Source organism: Scyliorhinus torazame, chromosome 11 (assembly GCF_047496885.1).
Source record: "Scyliorhinus torazame isolate Kashiwa2021f chromosome 11, sScyTor2.1, whole genome shotgun sequence".
Classification (NCBI taxonomy): Eukaryota; Metazoa; Chordata; class Chondrichthyes; order Carcharhiniformes; family Scyliorhinidae; genus Scyliorhinus; species Scyliorhinus torazame.
The window spans coordinates 245,255,644-245,280,341 of NC_092717.1; the positions used below are offsets into that span (position 1 = coordinate 245,255,644).

General features: G+C 46.2%; 1 long non-coding RNA gene across 1 annotated transcript in view; it reads left to right on the forward strand.

Moving 5' to 3' along the window:
• LOC140386056 (uncharacterized) overlaps positions 1-24,698 on the forward strand; it is a 200,019-nt gene that overhangs the window by 33,346 nt on the left and 141,975 nt on the right. The window contains exon 2 of the long non-coding RNA XR_011933567.1: positions 6,687-6,811. This is a non-coding gene — a long non-coding RNA (uncharacterized lncRNA). The remainder of the gene's footprint in view (positions 1-6,686; positions 6,812-24,698) is intronic.

The following is a 24,698-nucleotide window of genomic DNA, read 5'->3' on the forward strand; positions in this document are numbered from 1 at the left end:
TCCACAGAAGCGCCTATCTGTGCCCCTCACTATAGAGTCCCCTATTACTATTGCTCTTCTGCGCTTTGACCCTCCCTTCTGAACATCAGAGCAAGCCGTGGTGCCACTGCTCTGGCTGATGCTGTTTTCCCCTGATAGGTTATCACCCCTGCCAGTATCCAAAGGGGTATACCTGTTCGAGAGGGGGACAACCACAGGGGACTCCTGCACTGACCGCCTGCCCTTTCTGGTGGTCACCCATTTCTCTGCCTGCACCTTGGGTGTGACCACATTTATATAACTGCGATCTATGACACTTTCCGCCACCTGCATGCTCCTAATTGCATCCAATTGCTGCTCCAACCGAACCATGCGGTCTGTGAGGAGCTCCAGTTGGGTGCACTTTCTGCAGATGAAGCCATCCAGGACGCTGGAAGCCTCCCGGACCTGCCACATCTCACAGTCAGAGCACTGCACCCCTCTAACTGACATTGTGTCAATTAATTAAAATTAAAAGTTTTTTAAAAAATGTTTTAATATATATATATATTTTTTTCAAAGTTACTGTTAACTATCTGTTTCCTAGCACTAGATTTCTAATATAAATGCGAACGCTAAATATAGTACTCTCCGATCTCTGGCTTAGATACCCCTCTAAATTATAATTAAGTAATTTAAGTAATTAAGTAATCCTCCCCGTGTGTGCGTGGGTTTCCTCCAGGTGCTCCGGTTTCCTCCCACAGTCCAAAGATGTGCAGGTTAGGTGGATTGGCCATAATAAATTGCCCTTAGTGTCCAAAATTGCCCTTAGTGTTGGGTGGTGTTACTGGGTTATGGGGATAGGGTGGAGGTGTTGACATTGGATAGGGTGCTCTTTCCAAGAGCCGGTGCAGACTCGATGGGCCGAATGGCCTCCTTCTGCACTGTAAATTCTATGAATCTATGAATAATTATGTTTAATTAGTTACCAATGCTTAACTTTTTAAATTTAGTGTAGATTCCCAACCAGCCACTCAGGTCACAGCTTTTCTGTGATGTCACTTCAGTTTCCCCCCGACACACACAATTTGAAAAAAAGTATAAAAGTAAAAATGAGTAAAAATCACTTACTTACCTTCTGAGTGTCTTAGATGTTCTCAGGTTCTCTCCCTGACAGAGACTGCTCCTCCTCCTCCGAACGGCTCCCGAAACTAGGCCGCGATCTTTTAAAATCTCCGCTCTGACTCACAGCTCCTGCGCTTTTTAAATCTCCCGCGCTGTTTTCAATGTCCCGGCTCACTCACCTCTCGCGCTGTTTTCAATGTCCGGGCTCACTCAGCTCCCGCGCTGTTTTCAATGTCCCGGCTCACTCAGCTCCCGCGCTGTTTTCAATGTCCGGGCTCACTCAGCTCCCGCGCTGTTTTCACTGTCCCGGCTCACTCAGCTCCCGCGCTGTTTTCAATGTCCCGGCTCACTCAGCTCCCGCGCTGTTTTCAATGTCCCGGCTCACTCAGCTCCCGCGCTGTTTTCACTGTCCCGGCTCACTCAGCTCCCGCGCTGTTTTCAATGTAGAATGTCTTGTAGAAGCTCCGCACCTACCCCCACATCGCTCGCATCAACAGCCACTTTGAATGGTTTGGTATAATTTGGGATGACTAACACAGGAGCAGTGGTTACCACAGCCTTCAGTCCGTCAAATGCCTGTTGACACTCCACTGTCCTCTGGAATTTGTTACGCTTCTTGAGCAAGTCCGTCAGTGGAGCGACCACACTGCTAAAATTTGGTACAAATTTCCGGTAAAATCCACTCGTACCAAGAAATCGCATTATTTCCCGTCGTATCGAGGGTATCGGAAACTCCCCAATAACTTTTGTTTTCACATCCCGTGGGACCAGTCGACCCTGTCCGATGGTATGGCCAAGGAAAGTGACTTGGGCTTTCCCAAATTCACTTTTGGCTAGGTTTATCACCAAACCCGCCTCCTGAAGTCGATCGAATAACTCCCTCAGATGTTTTAAATGTTCTTTCCATGTCTGGTTGAAAACTATCAGATCGTCGATGGATACCGCACAATTGGGTAATCCTGAAACGACTGTGTTAGTTAACCGTTGAAATGTTGCTGGGGCGTTTTTCATGCCAAATGGCATAACTTTGAACTGGTATATACCACCTGGAGTCACAAAAGCTGAAATTTCCTTCGCCCTTTCAGATAAAGGTACTTGCCAGTAACCTTTCAGTAAATCCAATTTGGAAATAAAAGCGGATTGTCCCACTTTCTCAATGCAATCCTCCAAACGTGGGATAGGATAAGAGTCCTTTCTTGTAACTGCATTCACCTTTCGATAGTCCACACTCAACCGTTGGGTACCCTCTGGTTTAGGTACCATCACTATGGGTGAGCTCCATTGGCTGCAACCCACTTCAATTATGCCATTTGTAAGCATACTCTCAATCTCTTTGTCAACCTGTGCCAATTTTAAAGGGTTAAGTCTATATGGATGTTGTTTGATAGGAACAGCATTTCCCACATCTACATCATGTATAGCCATTTTAGTACTGCCCAATTTATCTCGACAAACTTGCCCATGTGATATCAATAACTCTTTCAGGTTAGTTAGTTTTTCCTCTGGAAGGTAACTTAACAATTCATCCCAATTTTTAAGAACATCCTCATTTTCCAATTTAATTTGAGGTATGTCAAATTCAGTCATCTGGATTTGGTTCGTCACTTTGAGTTAGAATCATTAAAACCTCCTTTTTCTCTCCTTCCCTTTCAAAGTACCCTTAAAGCAGATTCACATGACACACTCAGTGAGTCTTCCTTCCATCTAGTGTTTTTACCACATAATTCACCTCACTTAATTTCCTTTCAATCTGATACGGTCCACAAAACCTAGCTTTTAAAGGCTTCCCTACCACTGGTAACAACACTAAAACTTTATCCCCACTGGCAAAACTACAAACTTTGGACTTCTTGTCCACTACCCGTTTCATCACATTTTGTGCAACTTTCAAATGTTGTCTAGCCAATTCACCTGCTCTATTTAATCGTTCCCTAAAATTTGACATATAATCCAATAGTGTAATTTCCGATTTCTCACCCACCAATTTTTCCTTAATCAATTTAAGTGGTCCTCTTACCTCATGACCAAAAATTAGTTCAAAAGGACTAAATTTGGTAGACTCATTAGGTGCATCCCTAATTGCAAACAATACGAATGGGATCCCTTTATCCCAATCCTCTGGATAATCTTGGCAATACGCCCTCAACATTGTCTTTAATGTCGGATACCACCTTTCTAACGCTCCCTACGATTCTGGTTGGTACGCAGTTGATTTAAATTGTTTTATTCCTAAGCTATCCATAACTTCTTTGAATAACTTTGAAGTAAAATTTGATCCTTGATCCGATTGAATTTCTGTAGGTAGTCCACATCTAGTAAAGAATTTAAGTAACTCCTCCACAATCCTTTTAGCTGTATTATTACATACTGGAATGGCCTCTGGAAACCTGGTAGACACATCCATTACAGTCAAAAGATATTGATTCCCACTTTTTGTTTTAGGAAGCAGTCCTACACAATCAATTATGACCCTCGTAAAAGGTTCCTCAAATGCTGGAATGGGTATTAAGGGCGCTGGTTTTATCACTGCTTGAGGTTTCCCTATCACTTGACATGTGTGACATGATTGACAAAATTTAACTACATCTTTATGTAGTCCAGGCCAATAAAAATGTTTCTGGATTTTAGCGTGAGTTTTCCTTATTCCCAAATGACCTCCCACTGGTACCTCATGTGCAACTCGTAGCACCTCCTTTCTATACCCTACCAGCAATACTACTTGATGAACTTCTGCCCACTTTTCATCCACCTGCATATGTACAGGTCTCCATTTTCTCATTAAGACATCACTTTTACGGTAATAACACTCTGGTATACTCTCAGTTTCCTCTTCCGTATGTGCTTTCTGATATATCCGTTTTATTTCTACATCTTTCTGTTGTAACTCCGCCAATTTTCCGGAACTAAAAATATCCGCCTCATCCTCCACCTGTTCTTTTTCTTTTTGACCCATCTGATCAAAAATCGTTTCTGATAATTGCACTTCAACTTCATCTTCACTCTTTGATTTCTCCTCTTGTCTTAACCTGTGACTTTGCAACCTTGTTACTACACAATCCGAAAGAATCCCAGGATATTCGTCCTTCAACACTTCAGTTGACTGATTTTCCACTGGCTTATCAACCACAGTAGGCATCACTCCCACCTGCGATCCAGCTATCATTACCCAAGATAAACTGTATTCCTGGACAAGATAGTTTCTCTATTACTCCGACTACCACTTCACCACTCTTCACTGGACTTTCCAACCTTACCTGATATAATGGAACATTACTCCTCTCACCCTGAATTCCACATATCACCACCTTTTCTGGCAACATTCTTCCCAAACTACATAATTCCTCATCTCTTACCATTAAAGATTGACTAGCCCCTGTATCTCTTAAAATTGTGACTTATTTACCTGCTCCTCCTGATACACATGAGTAAACTTTACCCACACAAGTAAATTCTTTTAAGACATCTGGCACCTTCTTAACAATTAGTTCTTGAATAGGCTGTACAATCATTTGCACCTCCTTCGCTTCCCTTGGGCTTCCCTTTACCACTTTAACAAACCCCACTGTCTTATCCTGTTTTACCACATCAGCCTTCCCTGTGCTTTTCTTCAACCACCAGCACTGTGACTTTACATGGCCTAGTTTATTACAGTGAAAACATTTGAAACTTTTCAATTCTTTTCCACCCTCCTGGATTTCTTTTATAATCTGAGGTACACTCTCTTTATTGTCTCCCATCAGATCACCTTTACCTTTACCACGTGAGTATTTCTCCTGTCCCCAGTTTCTATCCCTCACCGGCTGAAACTGATGTCGGAAACCAATCTTTGATTTATGAACTAATTCATAATCGTCTGCCATTTCTGCTGCTAATCTCGCAGTTTTAACCCTCTGTTCTTCCACATGAGTTCTCACTACATCAGGAATTTAATTTTTAAACTCCTCCAAAAGTATAATTTCTGTGAGAGCTTCATATGTTTGGTCTATTTTCAAAGCCCTTATCCACCTATCAAAATTACTCTGTTTGAGCCTTTCAAACTCCATGTATGTTTGACCAAATTCTTTCCTTAAATTTCTAAACCTTTGTCTGTAAGCTTCAGGCACTAGCTCATATGCACTGAAGATGGATTTCTTCACCTCCTCATACGTTCCAGATACCTCCTCTGATAGTGATGCAAACACTTCACTAGCTCTACCGACCAGCTTTGTTTGAATCAGTAACACCCACATGTCCTGTGGCCATTTCATTTGTTTAGCTACCTTCTCAAATGAAATGAAAAAGGCTTCCACTTCTTTCTCGTCAAACCTTGGCAATGCTTGGACATATTTAAATAGATTCCCACCAAGCCTTCGACTATGATGCTCTTTCTCACTATCCTCATCGCTATCATCCAACTGTACGTTTCCCTTTACATCTGCCAATTTTAACTGACTGTCATGTTTCATGGCCATTTTCTGAAGTTCAAATTCCCTCTCCTCATCTTTTTCCCTGATCTGTATCTCCCTTTCTTTTTCTTTTTGTACTGCTAGGGCTATCCTTTCTTTTCTCCTTTCTTCTCTCTCCTTTTCTTTTTCCTCGCTCTCTCTTACCCTCTCTTTTTCCGCTCTCTCTCTTTCGTATTCAAGCCACTTTAACTCTTTCTCATGTCCCATTTGTTCAATTTGCAACTGAATTTTTGCCATTTCAAATGAGTCAAACTCTACCTCAGGCAACTTTAAATGCTTAACCACTGCCATAATTACCTCATCTTTTCACATTTTGTGAGGTGATGTTAACTGCAATATTTTTGCCAGACCCAACAGTCTGTTTTTACTCTCTGAAAGTAAGGTATCACGTGTTATCGTGTCCACCTGCTAAAATCTCTGAGCCTCTGAAAGAGGCATTGTTCACAACACTCTCCCCACTTAAACTAAAATACCACACCGGAAAAGCAACAATCCTTCACTGTCTTTAAGTTCACAAAAGCCAATCAAATAGTTTGACTTTTATCCCCCTCGAGCCCCCAGTTGTTATGGGCGAGGCATTTTCAGAACCCCAAAATGTATCATGGAGTCCAACCAACCTCCCCCTTTAATGCTATTGTTACTTTTCCGAGCACACGGCTTGTTCCCTAGGTGTGGGGTTACAATTATGGACACGTGGGTTTTTCAACACAAAACAATGTTCCATGAACTCAACTTAACCTCTCAAATAAACATTGGATCTCTTAACACCCCTTACTTCAAAGATAACCCCGAAAATATTGCAACACTAAATAATCCTTCAGTTATTCCTTTCAACACGAAGAGAGACTTAACACCTTTAAACAGAAACACATCAGGTTAAAGGCTTTACTATTATGAGTTTAAATCACCCAAATGATCCAGAGATAGTCTTTCATGGCAGAGATCACAGCAAATCCAGCTCACTGCAAACACAGACACACACAAGCTCTTTCCAAACTGAAACTAAACTGCCAAAATGGCTGATCTAAAACCCAGCTCCACCCACACCCTGACATCACTGCATTTCTTAAAGGTACATTGCTTAAACATCCATTTCTTAAAGGTACCCTCACATGACAGTTTAGGCACAACAATGTTGATCTTTGGACTTTTACATAGAGGCTGGAGTTTTGTGGACTCTCGTGCCAGCGGGATCCTCTGGACTGGCCAAGTGAACGGACGCCTGAATGGCTTGCTGGGGCCGGAACATGGCGGCCGGCGTGTCGTGATCAGGAGATGCTGAGGTAAACTATCCGGTCCCGCCTGCCACGGGAATTGGCGCGGGTGTGGGGGGAAATGTAACAGACCTTTTAGGAGTCCGTTGACCTCGGGGGTAATGAAGGGATTGTTTTTTCCACAGCCGGTTGTTGTGATGGGGAAGGCGCCGGTGAAAGGGCGATGGAAGCAGGTTGGACAGGAACTTTCAAATGGGAATCAGATAAATACGAGTGGGTGGGGGGGGGGATTACACCACCTCGAGTAGAGAGCTGGGGAAACATGACTAATTTTTATAACAAACCCCACCTTGAGCAGTGCGCAGTGCTCTTGGGAACAGTCATAGTGGCCAACAAGAACCCCAGTTTGACCTCTGTTCTGGGTTGTTAGCCCAGATGGTGATGGGTGCTTTAAGTTGCCCCAATGCCTTAGTCAGTAAGGAGACCGTAAGTCAGCCTCCTGCTCCATCTTGTTCAGTGTTCCACGGGCATGAAAATGAACAGGATCAGGCCTTGACTGTCAGATAAAGGGTTAGGTGGATTGGCAGTGCTAAATTTCCCCTTAGTGTCCAAAGATGTGTAGGTTAGATTAAGGGGTTAATGGGATAGGGCGGGGGAGCGAGCTTGGGTGACGTACTCTTTTAGAGGGTGGGTGCAGACTCGATGGGCTGAATGGCCTCCTTCTGCACTGTGAGGATTCTGTGATTCTATGAATTGGCTAGCTCTTTCAAAGTGCTATCACAGGCACAGCAGGCTCCTTTTTCTCTGGGCGAGTTTATGATAATGCAGAAAAGTGTGAGGTGATTCATTTTGGAAGGAATAACAGGAAGACAAAGTACTGGGCTAATGGTAAGATTCTTGGCAGTGTGGATGAGCAGAGAGATCTCGGTGTCCATGTATATAGATCCCTGAAGGTTGCCACCCAGGTTGAGAGGGTTGTTAAGAAGGCGTACGGTGTGTTAGCTTTTATTGGTAGAGGGATTGAGTTTCGGAGCCAAGAGGTCATGTTGCAGCTGTACAAAGCTCTGGTGCGGCCGCATTTGGAGTATTGCGTGCAATTCTGGTCGCTAGGAAGGATGTGGAAGCATTGGAAAGGGTGCAGAGGAGATTTACCAGAATGTTGCCTGGTATGGAGGGAAGATCTTATGAGAAACGGCTGAGGGACTTGAGGCTGTTTTTGTTAGAGAGAAGAAGGTTAAGAGGTGACTTAACTGAGGCACACAAGATGATCAGAGGATTGGATAGGGTGGACAGTGAGAACCTTTTTCCTCGAATGGTGATGTCTAGCACGAGGGGACATAGCTTTAAATTGAGGGGAGATAGATATAAGACAGATGTCAGAGGTAGGTTCTTCACTCAGAGAGTAGTAAGGGCATGGAATGCCCTGCCTACAACAGTAGTGGACTCGCCAACACTAAGGGCATTCAAATGGTCATTGGATAGACATATGGACGATAAGGGAATAGTGTAGATGGGCTTTACAGTGGTTTCACAGGTCGGCGCAACATTGAGGACCGAAGGGCCTGTACTGCGCTGTTATGTTCTATGTTCTATGATACTTCCCCAACTTGGTGTCTGCCTTTGACAGAAACCCTCAACACATATATTGAACACTTGGGTACTGTCATGTGAGCGTACCTTTAAGAAATGGGTGTTTTTTTACAGAATAACTGTAGTGGGTGTACCTTTAAGAAATGGGTGTTTATTACTGCAGTGATGTCAGAGTGTGGGTGGAGCTGAGCTCTGGCTCTGCTTTTTAGTTTCCCTTTGAGAAAACGCTTGGGTGTGTCTGTGTTTTTTTGGTTTTGTTTCAGTGTTGGAGCTGCACTCAGCCACAGAATGAGAAATGCAGTTCTTTCTGCCATGTAAAGACTATCTCTTGATCTTTTGGTGAATTCAGAGTGATAACTGTTCTCAGTAGTGAATTTAAACCTGACGTGCTTCTGTTAAAAGTTGTTTTTAATGTCTTATGGATGGAAAAAGGAAAGTTTAAGTATTACTTAGACTGTTGTATTCTTTAGGGTTGTATTTGAATTGATGGTTGCTAAGACGTTCACTGTATGTTTTAAAAAGGTTAACTTGAGGTCATAGAATAAATATTGTTTTGCTTTAAAAAAAATACTTTTCCATTTCTGCTGTCCCACTCCTATAGAGTGGGCCGTGTGCTCCCCATACAACAATCTATTAAAAGTTGTGGGTCAGGTGAACTCCATGATGCACTTTGGAGTTCTCTAAACCCTGGCCCACAACAGGAACACAAGTGGAATTCCATAAATACAGAGCAATGGGCAAAGAGCGAAGGTGGGTTTCAACCTCTTCCTAGCTGGAGATGACACAAGGGGCCCAGTGTTCTTCCCAGCTATAAATCTTTCCATGTTTCTGCGTGGCACTGATTTCTTAGTCGCAAAATCACAGAATAGCTACAGCACAGGAAGAGGCCATCTGGCTGGTCGGTTCCGTGCCAGCTCCCTGAATGAGGAATGAGGAATTCACCTCGTGTCACTCACCCACCTTCTCCCTGTAACCCTGCACAGTCTCGCTTTACAAATAATCATCCAAAGTAATACTGAAGGGGAAAGGTGATTATTGACAGGTGTGGGTGTGATACTGAAGGGGAAAGGTGATTATTGACCGATGTGGGTGTGATACTAAAGGGGAAAGGTGATTATTGACAGGTGTGGGTGTGATATTGAAGGGGAAAAGTGATTATTGACAGGTGTGGGTGTGATACTAAAGGAGAAAGGTGATTATGGACAGAGGTGGGTGTGATACTAAAGGGGAAAGGTGATTATGGACAGGTGTGGGTGTGATACTGAAGGGGAAAGGTGATTATTGACAGTTGTGGGTGTGATACTAAAGGAGAAAGGTGATTATGGACAGAGGTGGGTGTGATACTAAAGGGGAAAGGTGATTATGGACAGGTGAGGGTGTGATACTGAAGGGGAAAGGTGATTATGGACAGATGTGGGTGTGATACTGAAGGGGAAACGTGATTATTGACAGGTGTGAGTGTGATACTGAAGGTAAAAGGTGTTTATGGATAAATGTGGGTGTAATACTGAAGGGGAAAGGTGATTATGGACAGATGAGGGTGCAATTATTGCGGGGACAGGTGATTATGGACAGATGTGGGTGTGATACCGAAGGAGAAAGGTGATTATTGACAGTTGTGGGTGTGATACTGAAGGGGAAAGGTGATTATGGACAGATGTGGGTGTGATACTGAAGGGGAAACGTGATTATTGACAGGTGTGAGTGTGATACTGAAGGTAAAAGGTGTTTATGGATAAATGTGGGTGTAATACTGAAGGGGAAAGGTGATTATGGACAGATGTGGGTGCAATTATTGCGGGGACAGGTGATTATGGACAGATGTGGGTGTGATACCGAAGGAGAAAGGTGATTATGGACAGATGTGGGTGTGATACTGAAGGGGAAAGGTGATTATGGACAGATGTGGGTGTAATACTGAAGGGGACAGGTGATTATTGACAGATGTGGGTGTGATACTGAAGGGGACAGGTGATTATTGACAGATGTGGGTGTGATACTGAAGGGGACAGGTGATTATTGACAGATGTGGCTGCAATTATTGCGGGGACAGGTGATTATGGACAGATGTGGGTGTGATACCGAAGGAGAAAGGTGATTATGGACAGATGTGGGTGTGATACTAAAGGGGAAAGGTGATTATGGACAGATGTGGGTGTAATACCGAAGGGGAAAGGTGATTATGGACAGATGTGGGTGTGATACTAAAGGGGAAAGGTGATTATGGACAGATGTGGGTTTAATACTGAAGGGGAAAGGTGATCATGGACAGATGCGGGTGTAATTATTGAGGGGACTATGTGAGTATTGACAGACGTGGGTGTGATACTGAAGGGGAAATGTGATTATGGACAGATGTGGGTGTGATACTGAAGGGGAAATGTGATTATGGACAGATGTGGGTGTGATACTGAAGGGGAAAGGTAATTATGGACAGATGTGGGTGTAATTATTGAGGGGACAGGTGATTATGGACAGGTGTGGGTGTAATACCGAAGGGGACAGGTGATTATTGACAGATGTGGGTGTAATTATTGAGGGGACAGGTGATTATGGACAGGTGTGGGTGTAATTATTGAGGGGACAGGTGATTATGGACAGTGTGGGTGTAATACTGAAGAGGACAGGTGATTATGGACAGATGTGGGTGTAATTATTGAGGGGACAGGTGATTATGGACAGGTGTTGGTGTAATACTGAAGGGGACAGGTGATTATGGACAGATGTGGGTGTAATTATTGAGGGGACAGGTGATTATGGACAGGTGTGGGTGTAATTATTGAGGAGACAGGTGATTATGGACAGGTGTGGGTGTAATTACTGAGGGGACAGGTGATTATGGACAGATGCGGGTGTAATACTGAAGGGGACAGGTGATTATGGACAGATGTGGTTGTAGTTATTGAGGGGACAGGGGATTATGGGCAGGTGTGTGTGTGATACTAAGGGGGAAAGGTGATTATGGACAGGTGTGGGTGTAATTATTGAGGGGACAGGTGATTGACAGATGTGGGTGTGATACTGAAGGGGAAAGGTGATTATTGACAGATGTGGGTGTAATACTGAAGGGGAAAGGTGATTATGGACAGGTGTGGGTGTGATACTGAAGCGGAAAGGTGATTATGGACAGGTGTGAGTGTAATACTGAATGGGAAACGTGATTATGGACAGATGTGGGTGTGATACTAAAGGGGAAAGGTGATTATGGACAGATGTGGGTGTGATACTGAAGGGGAAAGGTGATTATTGACAGGTGTGGGTGTGATACTGAAGGCGAAAGGTGATCATGGACAGATGTGGATGTAATACTGAAGGGGAAAGGTGATTATGGACAGATGTGGGTGTGATACTAAAGGGGAAAGGTGATTATGGACAGATGTGGGTGCAATTATTGCGGGGACAGGTGATTGTGGACAGGTGTGGGTGTGATACTGAAGGCGAAAGGTGATCATGGACAGATGTGGATGTAATACTGAAGGGGAAAGGTGATTCTGGACAGATGTGGGTGTAATACTGAGGGGGAAAGGTGATTCTGGACAGATGTGGGTGTGATACTGAAGGGGAAAGGTGATTATGGACAGATGTAGGTGTAATACTGAGGGGGAAAGGTGATTCTGGACAGATGTGGGCGTGATACTGAAGGGGAAAGGTGATTATGGACAGGTGTGTGTGTAATTATTGCGGGGACAGGTGATTATGGACAGGTGTGGGTGTAATACTGAAGGGGAAAGGTGATTATGGACAGATGTGGGTGTAATACTGAAGGGGAAAGGTGATTATGGACAGATGTGGGTGTAATACTGAAGGGGAAAGGTGATTATTGACAGTTGTGGGAGTGATACTGTAGGGGAAAGGTGATTATGGATAGATGTGGGTGTGATACTGAAGGGGAAAGTGGATTATGGACAGATGTGGGTGTAATTATTGAGGGGACAGGTGATTATGGACAGATGTGGGTGTAATACTGAAGGGGAAAGGTGATAATGGACAGATGTGGGTGTAATACCGAAGGGGAAAGGTGATTCTGGACAGATGTGGGTGTGATACTGAAGGGGAACGGTGATTATGGACAGATGTGGGTGTAATACTGAAGGGGAAAGGTGATCATGGACAGATGTGGGTGTGATACTGAAGGGGAAAGGTGACTATGGACTGATGTGGGTGTAATTATTGAGGGGACAGGTGATTATGGGCAGGTGTGGGTGTGATACTGAAGGTAAAAGGTGTTTATGGATAAATGTGGGTGTAATACTGAAGGGGAAAGGTGATTATGGACAGATGTGGGTGCAATTATTGCGGGGACAGGTGATTATGGACAGATGTGGGTGTGATACCGAAGGAGAAAGGTGATTATGGACAGATGTGGGTGTGATACTGAAGGGGAAAGGTGATTATGGACAGATGTGGGTGTAATACTGAAGGGGACAGGTGATTATTGACAGATGTGGGTGTGATACTGAAGGGGACAGGTGATTATTGACAGATGTGGGTGTGATACTGAAGGGGACAGGTGATTATTGACAGATGTGGCTGCAATTATTGCGGGGACAGGTGATTATGGACAGATGTGGGTGTGATACCGAAGGAGAAAGGTGATTATGGACAGATGTGGGTGTGATACTAAAGGGGAAAGGTGATTATGGACAGATGTGGGTGTAATACCGAAGGGGAAAGGTGATTATGGACAGATGTGGGTGTGATACTGTAGGGGAAAGGTGATTATTGACATGTGTGGGTTTAATACTGAAGGGGAAAGGTGATCATGGACAGATGCGGGTGTAATTATTGAGGGGACTATGTGAGTATTGACAGACGTGGGTGTGATACTGAAGAGGAAATGTGATTATGGACAGATGTGGGTGTGATACTGAAGGGGAAATGTGATTATGGACAGATGTGGGTGTGATACTGAAGGGGAAAGGTAATTATGGACAGATGTGGGTGTAATTATTGAGGGGACAGGTGATTATGGACAGGTGTGGGTGTAATACCGAAGGGGACAGGTGATTATTGACAGATGTGGGTGTAATTATTGAGGGGACAGGTGATTATGGACAGGTGTGGGTGTAATTATTGAGGGGACAGGTGATTATGGACAGTGTGGGTGTAATACTGAAGAGGACAGGTGATTATGGACAGATGTGGGTGTAATTATTGAGGGGACAGGTGATTATGGACAGGTGTTGGTGTAATACTGAAGGGGACAGGTGATTATGGACAGATGTGGGTGTAATTATTGAGGGGACAGGTGATTATGGACAGGTGTGGGTGTAATTATTGAGGAGACAGGTGATTATGGACAGGTGTGGGTGTAATTACTGAGGGGACAGGTGATTATGGACAGATGCGGGTGTAATACTGAAGGGGACAGGTGATTATGGACAGATGTGGTTGTAGTTATTGAGGGGACAGGGGATTATGGGCAGGTGTGTGTGTGATACTAAGGGGGAAAGGTGATTATGGACAGGTGTGGGTGTAATTATTGAGGGGACAGGTGATTGACAGATGTGGGTGTGATACTGAAGGGGAAAGGTGATTATTGACAGATGTGGGTGTAATACTGAAGGGGAAAGGTGATTATGGACAGGTGTGGGTGTGATACTGAAGCGGAAAGGTGATTATGGACAGGTGTGAGTGTAATACTGAATGGGAAACGTGATTATGGACAGATGTGGGTGTGATACTAAAGGGGAAAGGTGATTATGGACAGATGTGGGTGTGATACTGAAGGGGAAAGGTGATTATTGACAGGTGTGGGTGTGATACTGAAGGCGAAAGGTGATCATGGACAGATGTGGATGTAATACTGAAGGGGAACGGTGATTATGGACAGATGTGGGTGTGATACTAAAGGGGAAAGGTGATTATGGACAGATGTGGGTGCAATTATTGCGGGGACAGGTGATTGTGGACAGGTGTGGGTGTGATACTGAAGGCGAAAGGTGATCATGGACAGATGTGGATGTAATACTGAAGGGGAAAGGTGATTCTGGACAGATGTGGGTGTAATACTGAGGGGGGAAGGTGATTCTGGACAGATGTGGGTGTGATACTGAAGGGGAAAGGTGATTATGGACAGATGTAGGTGTAATACTGAGGGGGAAAGGTGATTCTGGACAGATGTGGGCGTGATACTGAAGGGGAAAGGTGATTATGGACAGGTGTGTGTGTAATTATTGCGGGGACAGGTGATTATGGACAGGTGTGGGTGTAATACTGAAGGGGAAAGGTGATTATGGACAGATGTGGGTGTAATACTGAAGGGGAAAGGTGATTATGGACAGATGTGGGTGTAATACTGAAGGGGAAAGGTGATTATTGACAGTTGTGGGAGTGATACTGTAGGGGAAAGGTGATTATGGATAGATGTGGGTGTGATACTGAAGGGGAAAGTGGATTATGGACAGATGTGGGTGTAATTATTGAGGGGACAGGTGATTATGGACAGATGTGGGTGTAATACTGAAGGGGAAAGGTGATAATGGACAGATGTGGGTGTAATACCGAAGGGGAAAGGTGATTCTGGACAGATGTGGGTGTGATACTGAAGGGGAACGGTGATTATGGACAGATGTGGGTGTAATACTGAAGGGGAAAGGTGATCATGGACAGATGTGGGTGTGATACTGAAGGGGAAAGGTGACTATGGACTGATGTGGGTGTAATTATTGAGGGGACAGGTGATTATGGGCAGGTGTGGGTGTAATACTGAAGGGGACAGCTGATTATGGACATGTGTGGGTGTAATACAGAAGGGGAAAGGTGATTATGGACAGATGTGGGTGTGATACTAAAGTGGAAAGGTGATTATGGACAGGTGTGGGTGTAATTATTGAGGGGACAGGTGATTATGGCCAGATGTTGGTGTAATACTGAAGGGGAAAGGTGATTATGGACAGATGTGGGTGTAATACTGAAGGGGAAAGGTGATTATGGACAGGTGTGGGTGTGATACTGAAGGGGAAAGGTGATTATGGACAGATGTGGGTGTAATACTGAAGGGGAAAGGTGATTATGAACAGGTGTGGGTGTGATACTGAAGGGGAAAGGTGATTATGGACAGGTGTGGGTGTAATACGGAAGGGGAAAGGTGATTATGGACGGGTGTGGGTGTAATACTGAAGGGGAAAGGTGATTATGGACAGATGTGGGTGTAATACTGAAGGGGAAGGGTGATTATGGACGGGTGTGGGTGTAATACTGAAGGGGAAAGGTGATTATGGACAGATGTGGGTGTAATTATTGAGGGGACAGGTGATTATTGACAGGTGTGGCTGTGATACTGAAGGGAAAAGGTGATTATGGACAGATCTGGGTGTAATACTGAAGGGGAAAGGTGATTCTGGACAGATGTGGGTGTGATACTGAAGGGGAAAGGTGGTTATGGACAGATGTGGGTGTGATACTGAAGGGGAAAGGTGATTATTGACAGGTGTGGGTTTAATACTGAAGGGGAAAGGTGATTATGGACAGATGTGGGTGTGATACAAAAGGGGAAAGGTGATTATGGACAGATGTGGGTGTAATTATTGAGGGGACTAGGTGAGTATTGACAGACGTGGGTGTGATACTGAAGTGGAAAGGTAATTATGGACAGATGTGGGTGTGATACTGAAGGGGAAATGTGATTATGGATAGATGTGGGTGTGATACTGAAGGGGAAAGGTAATTATGGACAGATGTGGGTGTAATTATTGAGGGGACAGGTGATTATGGACAGGTGTGGGTGTAATACCGAAGGGGACAGGTGATTATTGACAGATGTGGGTGTAATTATTGAGGGGACAGGTGATTATGGACAGGTGTGGGTGTAGTTATTGAGGGGACAGGTGATTATGGACAGTGTGGGTGTAATACTGAAGAGGACAGGTGATTATGGACAGATGTGGGTGTAATTATTGAGGGGACAGGTGATTATGGACAGGTATTGGTGTAATACTGAAGGGGACAGGTGATTATGGACAGATGTGGGTGTAATTATTGAGGGGACAGGTCATTATGGACAGGTGTGGGTGTAATTATTGAGGAGACAGGTGATTATGACAGGTGTGGGTGTAATTACTGAAGGGACAGGTGATTATGGACAGGTGTGGGTGTAATTATTGAGGGGAAAGGTGATTATTGACAGATGTGGGTGTAATACTGAAGGGGAAAGGTGATTATGGACAGGTGTGGGTGTGATACTGAAGGGGAAAGGTGATCATGGACAGGTCTGGGTGTGATACTGAAGGGGAAAGGTGATTATGGACAGATGTGGGTGTGATACTGAAGGGGAATGGTGATTATGGACAGGTGAGGGTGTGATACTGAAGGGGAAAGGTGATTATGTACAGGTGTGGGTGTGATACTGAAGGGGAAAGTTGATTATGGACAGGTGTGAGTGTAATACTGAATGGGAAACGTGATTATGGACATATGTGGGTGTGATACTAAAGGGGAAAGGTGATTATGGACAGATGTAGGTGTGATACTGAAGGGGAAAGGTGATTATTGACAGGTGTGGGTGTGATACTGAAGGGAAAAGGTGATTATGGACAGATGTGGGTGTAATACTGAAGGGGAAAGGTGATTATGGACAGATGTGGGTGTGATACTAAAGGGGAAAGGTGATTATGGACAGATGTGGGTGCAATTATTGCGGGGACAGGTGATTATGGACAGGTGTGGGTGTGATTCTGAAGGAGAAAGGTGATCATGGACAGATGTGGATGTAATACTGAAGGGGAAAGGTGATTATGGACAGATGTGGGTGTAATACTGAAGGGGAAAGGTGATTATTGGCAGATGTGAGTGTAATACTGAAGGGGAAAGCTGATTATGGACAGATGTGGGTGTAATTATTGAGGGGACAGGTGATTATTGACAGGTGTGGCTGTGATACTGAAGGGAAAAGTTGATTATGGACAGGTGTGGGTGTAATACTGAAGGGGAAAGGTGATTATGGACAGATCTGGGTGTGATACTGAAGGGGAAAGGTGATTATGGACAGGTGTGGGTGTAATTATTGAGGGGACAGGTGATTACTGACAGATGTGGGTGTGATACTGAAGGCGAAAGGTGATTATGGACAGGTGTGGGTGTGATACAAAGGGTAAAGGTGATTATTGACAGGTGTGGGTGTGATACTGAAGGGGAAAGGTGATCATGGACGGATGTGGGTGTGATACTGAAGGGGAAAGGTGATTATGGACAGTTGTGGGTGTAATACTGAAGGGGAAAGGTGATTATTGGCAGATGTGAGTGTAATACTGAAGGGGGAAGGTGATTATGGACAGATGTGGGTATAATTATTGAGGGGACAGGTGATTATGGACAGATGTGGGTGTGATACTGAAGGGGAAAGGTGATTATTGGCAGATGTGAGTGTAATACTGAAGGGCGAAGGTGATTATGGACAGATGTGGGTGCAATTATTGCGGGGACAGGTGATTATGGACAGGTGTGGGTGTGATACCGAAGGGGAAAGGTGATTATGGACAGATGTGGGTGTAATACTGAAGGGGAAAGGTGATTATTGGCAGATGTGAGTGTAATACTGAAGGGGAAAGGTGATTATGGACAGGTGTGGGTGTAATACTGAAGGGGAAAGGTGATTATTGACAGGTGTGGCTGTGATACTGAAGGGAAAAGGTGATTATGGACAGGTGTGGGTGTAATACTGAAGGGGAAAGGTGATTATGGACAGATGTGGGTGTGATACTGAAGGGGAAAGGTGATTATTGACAGGTGTGGCTGTGATACTGAAGGGAAAAGGTGATTATGGACAGGTGTGGGTGTAATACTGAAGGGGAAAGGTGATTATGTACAGGTGTGGGTGTGATACTGAAGGGGAAAGTTGATTATGGACAGGTGTGAGTGTAATACTGAATGGGAAACGTGATTATGGACATATGTGGGTGTGATACTAAAGGGGAAAGGTGATTATTGACAGGTGTGGCTGTGATACTGAAGGGAAAAGGTGATTATGGACAGGTGTGGGTGTAATACTGAAGGGGAAAGGTGATTATGGACAGGTGTGGGTGTAATACTGAAGGGGAAAGGTGATAATGGACAGATGTGGGTGTAATACTGAAGGGGGAAGGTGATTATGGACAGGTGTGGGTGTAATTATTGAGGGGACAGGTGATTATTGACAGATGTGGGTGTGATACTGAAGGGGAAAGGTGATTACTGACAGATGTGGGTGTGATACTGAAGGCGAAAGGTGATTATGGACAGGTGTGGGTGTGATACTGAAGGGGAAAGGTGATTATGGACGGACGTGGGTGTGATACTGAAGGGGAAAGGTGATTATTGGCAGATGTGAGTGTAATACTGAAGGGGGAAGGTGATTATGGACAGATGTGGGTGTAATTATTGAGGGGACAGGTGATTATGGACAGATGTGGGTGTGATACTGAAGGGGAAAGGTGATATTGGCAGATGTGAGTGTAATACTGAAGGGGGAAGGTGATTATGGACAGATGTGGGTGCAATTATTGCGGGGACAGGTGATTATGGACAGGTGTGGGTGTGATACCGAAGGGGAAAGGTGATTATGGACAGATGTGGGTGTAATACTGAAGGGGAAAGGTGATTATTGGCAGATGTGAGTGTAATACTGAAGGGGGAAGGTGATTATGGACAGATGTGGGTGTAATTATTGAGGGGACAGTTGATTATTGACAGATGCGGGTGTAATTATTGAGCGGACTGATCATTATGGACAGATGTGGGTGTAATACTGAAGGGGAGTGGTGATTATGGACAGATGCGGTTGTAATTATTGAGGGGACAGGTGATTATTGACAGATGTTGGTGTGATTATGCAGCAAAAGAATCCAATTCTTTTCAACTCCATGTTCGCACTGGATTCTAGCATGTTCTGCAAGAGAGGTGACTCTGCACGGAGCCTGAGTGAGTGGATCTGGTGCCAGATGCTCTCAGTTGCTAACATGTGCCTCGGTAGATCCTCACTGGATCTCCTCCTCCTCCTCAGAGAACCTTGCAGCTATTAGATCCTCACGAGCACGCCTGCCTGGCCTCGCCAGGGCAAGGGCCTCATTGCCTGCATCCTGGGTTCCAGGACCTCATCACCGTATTCCCCTTCGCATCTCCTCCGTCTACACATCAACCAGTACCCCTCCCCTTTGCAACGACATGTTGTGTTGCCTGTCGCAAGCCACAATGATGTGTCACATACTGGTACATGACTGCTCCGTCACATCTGCCCTGGCAATGCAACCTCAAGTTCAGCATCTCAATGGTCTGCTCCACCAAAGTCCACGGCTGGCATGAGCCTGGCTGTATCATCTCTCAGCTGCACTCTGTGGCCACAACACGTGGGTCATCAGTCACAGACTCTGTCGATAGACTCTGTCCCCGGGGGAGACAGCACTGCAACCTCTGTGGACCGTGAAACATGTCCAAGATCTGAGACCAGCTGAGGATGTACAAATTGTGAATGATCCCAGGGTGTCCTGTGCAAACCTGCACGGTCCGTTTGTGCGGTCGCAGACCAGCCCTTGTGGCTCACATACTGGACTGCTTGTTGCCATGGAGACCTTAGAGTAACACTAATGCAGTCAATAAAAACCTGCACCTGCGGAAAACCACAAATCCCAGCCAATCCCAGCTTCCTGGCTCGCGTGGTCCAAATTGACCAAGTTCTGTGCCTTGGTGAAGATGCTGCCCCTGACCTTCTGGATACACCTGTGCCTGGAGATATCCCATACAGGCCACAGTGGAGACCTGGAAGGAGCCACTGCTGTAGAAACGGGAATGCAGTGGTCACCTTCAATGCCAATGGCAACAGCTGTCCCCAGTCCCTGAGCCGCCTCATCCTGCAGAAGATGGAATATGTGAGTAATCAGCACGGTAGCACAATGTGGCTTCACAGCGGCAAGGTCCCAGGTTCGATTCCCCGCTGGGTCACTGTCTGTGCGGAGTCTGCACGTTCTCCCCGTGTTTGCGTGGGTTTCCTCCGGGTGCTCCGGTTTCCTCCCACAGTCCAAAGACGTGCAGGTTAGGTGGATTGACCGTGCTAAATTGCCCTTAGTGTCCAAAAGGTTAGGAGAGGTCATTGGGTTACGGGGATAGGGTGGAAGTGAGGGCTTAAGTGGGTCGGTGCAGACTCAATGGGCCGAATGGCCTCCTTCTGCACTGTATGTTCTATGTTTTATAATCACCGTCTTCAGCAACAGTGGTTCTCGCTCATCTGCAAATAGGACAAATGGCATCTGTGTCCCCTGGGTCTAGCAAGACACCTATGAACAATGGCTCTCTGTGGATCTCCCTCTACCTATAGGGGAGGCCGTGCCACCCCGTGAACTTGCGGATTGTGCTCCTCTGTTTGCCAAGCCAGGTGCCTCCGTCACATTCTCCGCCATCGTCTATCCTGCATATAAGCCATGGCGCAAGCAGCAAGGTCACCAGGTTCCATGTTCCTGACAGTCTCCTCACTGCTGTATCAACAAGGGAGATGCGAGGGTTAGCATATGTTTCCTAAGGATCTCGGTTAAGTATCCGGTTGCATCTCAATACCCCTTCACTCATGCTGGATAGGCCTTGGCCACCACTTGGATGGTCAGCGTTGACTTTGCTTGATGCCTGATCTCCACCCATCTCAGCAGACACCACATGACCGAGTGACTACAGCTCTCGCCACTCCCCACGTCCTGAGCTCTCAGATCATAGGATTTCATAGAATTTCATGGAATTTACAGTGCGGAAGGAGGCCATTCGGCCCATCGAGTCTGCACCGGCTCTTGGAAAGAGCACCCTACCCAAGGTCAACGCCTCCACCCTACCCCCATAACCCAGTAACCCCACCCAACACTAAGGGCAATTTTGGACACTAAGGGCAATTTACCATGGCCAATCCACCTAACCTGCACATCTTTGGACTGTGGGAGGAAACCGGAGCACAAGGAGGAAACCCACGCAGACACGGGGCGAACGTGCAGACTCCGCACAGACAGTGACCCAAGCCGGGAATCGAACCTGGGACCCTGGCGCTGTGAAGCAATCAGGACCAGGTATCATCCTAACCCTCTCTCCATGGCTGGGCAGATAGCTTGGACCACGATGATTACTGCTTGAAGTCTGAATGACCACAAAGCCAAGGGTTCTGAGCGCCTCCCTCCGTGACGGTTCCATGCAAGGGCATTCTCTAACTTGCCCAGTCGCCCAATTGTTTCTGTGGGTGAAGGGTTAAAAGTTCAGGAGAAACCAGTGGCACTCTCAGGATTTTGCGTTGCCCGAGTGGGCATATTTCCTCCAGATGCCAGACTCCAAGCGTGGCAATGGAGCTGACGTGACCGGTCTGAGCTGAAAAAGAATGTTCAAACTTGAAACACTTTTCCAAATATATTGTAGATTTCTTAACCATCCCCCCCTGCCCCCACCCCATGTATACTTCCTTCAGTCCATGCTGTCTTGTCCCCCCCCTAGCCCCCATACCCCACTAGCTCCGAAAGCACTGTAGCTTCTGCCCCCGCACTACACTAAAAGCCAGCCAGGCAGAGGTTGCTTTGGAGATTTGCCTGTGACAACACTCCTCCCACATTCCGCCCCCCCCCCCCCCCCACCCCTGAATTTGTGGTGCCGCTCATTTGATTCCAATGGGGGACCCTTGCAAGCGTTGCACGAAGCTGTGTTCACTCACCTCCTGCTTCCCCTCAAAGTTCAGGTCGGCAGGTGCATTGCGTTTGAGAGGCAGTTGCAACACACGCTGTTCTGAGGTCTGATGCATGATCAATTACAATTAAAGACGAGGTAGTAACATAACTGAAGGCTTGAACAGACTAGAACTATTCCCCAGCAGCTTCGGTACAGAATGAGGGCTGCTGGGACGGCACTGGTTCTTATACCCTGCCTGTCAGGGCGGAGCTACATGCCAAACTCCTAGGTTTAACCAATGGTCTTCAGCCTCTCGGGTACTGCAATACCTCATAATACCACAAGGTCACACTAACCTCAGTTTAGCTTTGGCTCGGCGGGGGCGGGGGGTTAGATGATTAGAGGGCTGTTAGATGTCAGCGGCTCTCCAAGTTTTCCAGTCCCGCCCGCGACGATTCCCGCCGGTGTCGCGGTCAAAGAATCCCGCCCTTGGCAATGCCTTTGAGGCTTCATAACCTACAGGGCTCCGGACCGAGGGCTGGGAAATGGGATTCAGCTGGACCGCTCGTTATCGACCAGTACGCATATGATGGGCTGAATGGTCTCCTGCTGCGCTGTGTGGTTCCAGGACTGAGCAGATTACAGGTAAAGAAACCATTCTAATGTGGATTTATACTAAACAAAAGCTCCTTGTCAATGCATTTATTTGATTTAACAGAGCTTGTGGAAGGAGACTTCTGCCGTTGATATTATACATCCTGAATTTCAGGAAGCGTTTGATCGGACCCTCACTTGAGACTTTCGAGTTAGCGCAATGCTCAGGGGGTCCAAGGTAAAAATGGTAAATTGGATTATTAATTGAACAAGCCAAACGAAGAGAGAGCAGTTATCAACAATAGCAATCCTAATTGGGCAGTTAGAACCATTCAATCCCCCAAGAGTCAGTGCTAGAACCTTGCTGGGTAAAATTACTTATTAATGACTTTGATTAGGGCCTGGTCAGGAGCTCTACATTTCCAGTTGCTTTGGGTAGAGTATTTCAGTGACAATGTTCCTGGGCTAGTCACAGGCCTGCGCTAAACGTCCGGGTCAGCCCCGGGTTCACGTGTCTCAAATCAATGACCAACCCTACCTCTCGTTGCCACACCTTCAAGTTTCAGTTTCTGAATTTCAATTCCAATAAATTATAATGAGGAAAGGCTTGGATAGGGAAAGGCAGTTGACCACCATTGGGGATTCAGCGACTGGTGGGTCATACTGGGTTAGAATGATTAGCCTGAGATGAGGACATCTACTTTATGAGAGGGCAGACAGGGCCTTGATTTAAGAGTTTCATCTGAATGATGGCTCCTCTGACAGTGTGGCATTCCCTCAGTACTGACCCTCTGACAGTGCAGCCCTCCCTCAGTACTGACCCTCTGACAGTGCAGCCCTCCCTCAGTACTGACCCTCTGACAGTGTGGCACTCCCTTACTACTGATCCTCGGACAGTGCGGCACTCCCTCAGTACTGATCTTCTGACAGTGCAGCACCCCCTCAGTACCGACCCACTGCCAGTGCGGCACTCCCTCAGTACTGACCCTCTCACAGTGCAGCACTCCCTCAGTACTGACCCTCTGAAAGTGCGGCACTCCCTCAGTACTGACCCTCTCACAGTGCAGCACTCCCTCAGTGCTGACACTCTGACAAACAAAGAACAAAGAAATGTACAGCACAGGAACAGGCCCTTCAGCCCTCCAAGCCCGTGCCGACCATGCTGCCCGACTAAATTACATTCTTCTACACTTCCTGGGTCCGTATCCCTCTATTCCCATCCTATTCACTCCCTCAGTACTGATCTTCTGACAGTGCAGCACTCCCTTAGCATTGATCCTCTGACAGTGCAGCACTCCCTTAGCATTGATCCTCTGACAGTGCGGCACTCCCTCAGTACTGACCCTCTGACAGTGCAGCATTCCCTCCGTGCTGACCCTCTGACAGTGCAGCACTCCCTCAGTACTGACCCTCTGTCAGTGCGGCACTCCATCAGTACTGACCCTCTGGCAGTGCAGCATTCCCTCCGTGCTGACCCTCTGACAGTGCAGCACTCCCTCAGTACTGACCCTCTGTCAGTGCGGCACTCCCTCAGCACTGAACCTCTGTCAGTGCAGCACTCCCTCAGTACTGACCTTCTGACAGTGCAGCACTCCCTCAGTACTGACCTTCTGACAGTGCAGCACTCTGTCAGTACTGACCCTCTGACAGTGCAGCAGTCCCTCAGTACTGACCTACTGGCAGTGCAGCACTCCGTCGGCACTGACCTTCTGACAGTGCGGCAGTCCCTCAGTACTGACCCTCTGACAGTGCGGCACTCCCTCAGTACTGAACCTCTGACAAACAAAGAACAAAGAACAAAAAAATGTACAGCACAGGAACAGGCCCTTCGGCCCTCCAAGCCCGTGCCGACCATGCTGCCTGACTAAACTACATTCTTCTACACTTCCTAGGTCCGTATCCCTCTCTACCCATCCTATTCATGTATTTGTCAAGATGCCCCTTAAATGTCACTATCGTCCCTGCTTCCACCACCTCCTCCGGTAGCGAGTTCCAGGCACCCACTACCCTCTGCGTAAAAAAATTGTCTCGTACATCTACTCTAAACCTTGCCCCTCTCACCTTAAACCTATGCCCCCTAGTAATGGACCCCTCTACTCTGGGGAAAAGCCTCTGACTATCCACTCTGTCTATGCCCCTCATAATTTTGTAGACCTCTATCAGGTCGCCCCTC